We start from the raw sequence: 5,897 nt of genomic DNA on the forward strand, positions 1-5,897 counted from the left end.
GAAGGTCCCGAGTTCGATTCTCACTCGGGGTGCTAAAAATATCAGCACATCAGAAGGGTTATTTTCACCCTCTCACACACATCTTTGGTACCCAGACCGGAGTTTAAACTAGAATGGGTACTTTGGGGGCCTCGGTTGGTCAAAGTTGTCCCCTGCTTTGACCTGGAGATCAATCTTCTGATATCTCTCTGGTTTGTCTGTTTCCACCGAGTGGCCCGGTGGTTCCCTCCGAGTTCTTCGGCTTCCTCCACCATAATAACAGACTTCCCTGTGTCTCCTAACACTCCCTCTGTGTTGGGTTGGGGATTGTCCTGGTGGTGGGTTGTATATAAGTTAGTGACACATCTCCATTAATCCTGATAGGGAGTGTACATGGATTCCACTGTACCCTCGCAGCAATCGAGGGGTGCTCCGTTCACGGAGGGATCTTCGTACATACATACAATACCTCTATCATAGACTTATTTGTAAATGAAAAGTGCAATCTTTATAATACTCTTTAAAATGATATCATTTTCATAATCTGCCATGTACTGTTTCGTAAGTGACATTTGTTCTTACGAAACAGCGTCTAAATGCACATCTTATTGCATTTTTTTTTTTTATTGTATACTAGAAAGATCTCATTTTTTCTGAATTGGGGAACCATTTTTTAGCGCTAAAGATTAGACAGTACGTTACATGTGAAGAAACAACTCAGTCTCATGTTACTTAGTGAACATTTTGATGAGTTTAGTAGTTTACAAAACCGTTTCGTTGTGGACAAATTGTTTCGTAGTGGATATCAACCCAATAGAATGAAATTCAAAACAGTGTGGCTGTGGCCATTGATTGATACATTAAATTCATCCATTGACTGGTACAATTCATCCATTGACTGGTACAATCAAAACATCGTGTTATTTCTGATTAATTTTTCGAATTACTTTATTAAGGTGTTGAGAACCTTTGGTGACCCCATAGTTTAAGTGTCTTTAAAAAGTAAATAGTGAGCAGTGGTCGTTACATACAAACGTTCACCTTAATTGTCCCAGTCAATGGATGAATTTAATGTGTCAATCAATGACCACAGCCACACTGTTTTGAATTTCATTCTATTATGTTGCTAAAAACATACTGAAAATTATATGAAACTTACCCTTGTTAATTGTTTTGCACGAATATAATGGGAAAAAAAGTAAAAAAACGACTCCATGGTACTAGTAGTGTCCCCGGCACTATGAATCGTTTTTCTCCCAAACCGAATAAAGAAATAAAAATCGAATAAGGAAATGGAAACCGAATAAGGAAAATAAAAATCGAATAAGGAAACAAAAATCGTAAAAGGAAAACAGAAACCGATTAAGGAAATGAAAATCGAATAAGGAAAAAGAAACCAAATGAGGAAATGAAAATCGAATAAGGAAATAGAATCCGAATAAGGAAATCATTATCAAATAAGGAAATATAAACCGAATAAGGAAATAGAACCCGAATAAAGAAATGAAATACGAATAAGGAAAAAGAAACCGAATAAGGAAATGAAGATTGAATAAAAATATATAAACCGAATAAGAAAATGAAAATCAAATAAGGGAATAGAAACAGAATAAGGAAATAGAAACCCAATACGGAAATAGAAACTGAATAAGAAATGAAAATCAAATAAAAATAGAAATCGAACTGCACAAGCAAACGAAAATCAAATAAGGAAAAAGAAACCGAATAAGGAAATGAAAATCGAATAAGAAAATAGAAAGTGAATAAGGAAAGAGAAACCAAATAAGGAGATAAAAAACAGAATAAGGATATAGAAACCGAAAAAGAAAATCATAATCAAATAAGGAAATAGAACCCGAATATGGAAATGAAATGCGAGTAAGGAAAAAGAAACCAAATAAGGAAATGAAAATTGAATAAGGAAATAGAAACCGAATAAGGAAATAAAAACCGAATAAGGAAATAGAAATCAAATAAGGAAATAGAAACCGAATAAGGAAATGAAAATCGAGTAAGGAAACAGAAACTGAATAAGGACATGAAAATCGAATAAGGAAATAGAAACCAAATAACGAAATAGAAACCGAAAAGGGAAATGAAAACCGAATAAGGAAATGAAAATCGAATAAGGAAATAGAAACCAAATAAGGAAATAAAAACTGAATAAAGAAATAGAAACTGAATAAGGAAATGAAAATGGAATAAGGAAATGAAAATCGAATAAGGAAATAGAAACCGAATAAGAAAATCAAATCAAATAAAAATAGAAACCGAACAAGCAAACGAAAATCAAATAAGGAAAAAAAAAAACGAATAAGGAAATGAAAATCGAATAAGAAAATAGAAAGTGAATAAGGAAATAGAAACCAAATAAGGAGATAAAAAACAGAATAAGGAAATAGAAACCGAATAAGAAAATGAAAATTGAATAAGGAAAAAAAACAAATAAGGAAATAAAGATCGAATAAGGAAATAGAAACAGAATAAGAAAATCATAATCAAATAAGGAAATAGAACCCGAATATGGAAATGAAATACGAATAAGGAAAAAGAAACCAAATAAGGAAATGAAAATTGAATAAGGAAATAGAAACCGAATAAGGAAATAAAAACCGAATAAGGAAATAGAAATCAAATAAGGAAATAGAAACCGAATAAGGAAATGAAAATCGAATAAGGAAACAGAAACCGAATAAGGACATGAAAATTGAATAAGGAAATAGAAACCAAATAAGGAAATAGAAACCGAAAAGGGAAATGAAAACCGAATAAGGAAATGAAAATCCAATAAGGAAATAGAAACCGAATAAGAAAATAAAAACTGAATAAGGAAATAGAAACTGAATAAGGAAATGAAAATCGAATAAGGAAATGAAAATCGAATAAGAAAACAGAAACCGAATAAGGAAATGAAAATCGAATAAGGAAAGAGAAACTGAATAAAGAAATGAAAATCAAATAAGGAAATAAAAACCAAAAAAGGAAATGAAAATCAATAAGGAAATAGAAACAGAATAAGGAAATAGAAACCGAATAAGGAAGTGAAATTGAATAAGGAAATAGAAACCGAATAAGGAAATAGAAACCAAATAAGGAAAAAGAAACCAAATAAGGAAAAAGAATCCGAATAAGGAAATGAAAATCGAATAAGGAAATAGAAACCTAATAAGGAAATTAAAATCGAATAAGGAAATAGAAACCGAATAAGAAAATAGAAATAGAAACCGAAAAAGGAAAAAGAAACCAAATAAGGAAATTAAAATAAAAAAAAAAATTGAGTTGAAAGAAATTTGAGAATTTTTTTTTGAGGAAATAGAAACCGAATAAGGAAATGGAAATTGTATATGGAAATAGAAACGACATAAGGAAATACAAACCGAATAAAGAAATAGAAACCAAATAAGGAAATGAAAATCGAATAAGGAAATAGAAACCGAATAAGGAAATGAAAATCGAATAAGGAAACAGAAACCGAATAAGGAAATGAAAATCAATTAAAGAAAAAGAAACCGAATAAGGAAAATAAAATCGAATAAGGAAATAGAAACCGAATAAGGAAATAGAAACCGAATAAGGAAACGGAAAAAAATTAGGGGAAACAAATTTTGAGGTGAAAAAAAAATTGAAAAAAAAATTTGGAGGAAAAACATATTTTTTGGGTTTCAGTTTGGACTTAAAATATTTTTCAAAATTTGAATATCGAAAAAGGAAACAACTTGTGTCTGGTATCTTAGGCCGTGTTCACACCAAACGCCATGTACAGTAAACATGTTTACATTTAGTTTTATGTAATGTACACTGTGGTTTCACATTAAATTAATTTGTTCACATCTATAAACCTTGTTTAATTACCTGTACATAAGATGTGTTCACATTTGTAAACTATATGTCATGTAAATGTTCATTACGTAGAACTGAATGCAAATTTTTCGGACAACTTTTCTAGCAGTTAGGAAACGACCAATTGACTTAAAAAAGGGGGATCGATTTTTTTCTGTAAAATATTCCGATCCCCAATTTGACATAAAAAATTATTCTGGTCATAGAAATGATGAATCGTTGTTTGAGTAAAGACCAGTGGCAAATATTTCCATGTACGTCCAGTAGATTCGGGAAGACCCTTTCAAATGAATTATGTGATCGGCAATGATGATGCTTCGAGTCTTGATAAGAGGTTAATAAAGCTACATAAAGTGTTTTTTTATAACAAATCAAGGATTTGTACTATACAAATCCTTGTAACAAATAAATATATCAAGTTAAGATATTTCTGTAAAGAACTTCATAATTGTTTTAAATATCAATTTTATTCAAAATCGTTCCTTCCTTAAATATACTTGGTAAAATTAAAGTTCTAAATGCCTAGTTTTGTGTACACGTAACCTACACAAGGCCTACATTGACTATCGACTGCATGCAGATAAAACATGATTTAAACTACATGTAAACATTGAGTTTTATGAATGGGAACGTAATTGTGTTTAGTTTACATGTGAGTTACACTAACACAATACCGAGTTTAGGTCAATGTGAAGACGGCCTTATAATCATTCAATACACTGAATAAAGTTGACCACGTATCCAAGTAACGGTGTAATTGTAATCCAATACTAGTATAATACATCCTGAACCATTATCTGCACAAATCCGGTCTTTATTTTGGAACCTTGACCATGACTTAGACAAAGTAGCTTTAAATTCGATAGGGATCTTCCACTTATTATTTATGATAATATATCTGTGCAAGTTTGCAATCCCTAATGTGCAGTTCAATTAAGAATCCTAAATGTCTTTACTGAACAAATTTTGCTTTATTTTTAGTAACAATGACCTTGACCTTTGATGTTTTGACTTCAAATTTAAAATTTAAAATGGATTTCACCCTTGTGATATGTGACAACATATCCAACTTAGGTTACAATTCATATGCATTATTGGATATTTATTCTGAAAGACATATTTTTGCACAAATTTCTGTATATTTTTAGCAACTACCACCTTGATTTTTGCCATGGTGACCTGAAAAGTCAGTAGGAATCTTCCTCTCATAATAAGTGACCATATATACAATTATACTATATAGAGTATTTGAGTTTGCATCCTGAAACGAAAATGACTGCCAGCTGGATAGTTAGTTAAAACTGTATAATCCAGCTAGTTTGTATCAATGGCTTAGTAAAGCCAAGTTTCTCCTCTGCTCAATAGCAAGTGACATTGAACATATGGGTAACAAATGTACCATGTTTGTTGAAGCCGTCAGATAAATGGATTGAGAGTATCAGTCAAAAATCATCTGCTAATTAGTTCTTTGGGGATAATAAAAGATAGAGTATAGGGAAACATTCCACCAGAAAAAAAAGAATTTGTGTGGTCAGGATTAGATACTTGGTTGGCTTACACATGTGTGAATGGTACTTTTTTGTTGGTCTTTTTATTTTGCAAAATGTACACATTTGTACCTATTTGAGCAGACATTCATTGTAAATTATATATGAAGTTTTAGTAAACTAGTAACAGTTTAATCACATTAAAAAAAGAATCGAGCAGAAGAATAAGAAGATACCTCTGATCTTAAAACAACAGCATGGCAGGTGAAATTAGTAATTTCATGTTCACAAGATTACAGATGGACTTGTTCTGAAGAATATTTAAAGAGATAATAGCATCCTTGCAACATGATCTTTGGATTTAATACCAAGAGTGTAAATATGCAGCAACAAGTAATTTATGCTTTCTGACTAGATATTGAGTGTGTTATTAATACATCCTGCATAACCAAGGCGGCTCCTACATCATAAAGAGTACACATTTAGGGTTGGAGAAGATGTATCTTCTATACCATGGACATGACAGGGGTATATCAATTGACAAAACTGCTTTCAGAAAATTGTTGGAATAATAATAACAACACTAAAAAG

This window comes from Mytilus edulis, chromosome 1 (assembly GCF_963676685.1).
Source record: "Mytilus edulis chromosome 1, xbMytEdul2.2, whole genome shotgun sequence".
In the NCBI taxonomy this organism is placed as follows: domain Eukaryota; kingdom Metazoa; phylum Mollusca; class Bivalvia; order Mytilida; family Mytilidae; genus Mytilus; species Mytilus edulis.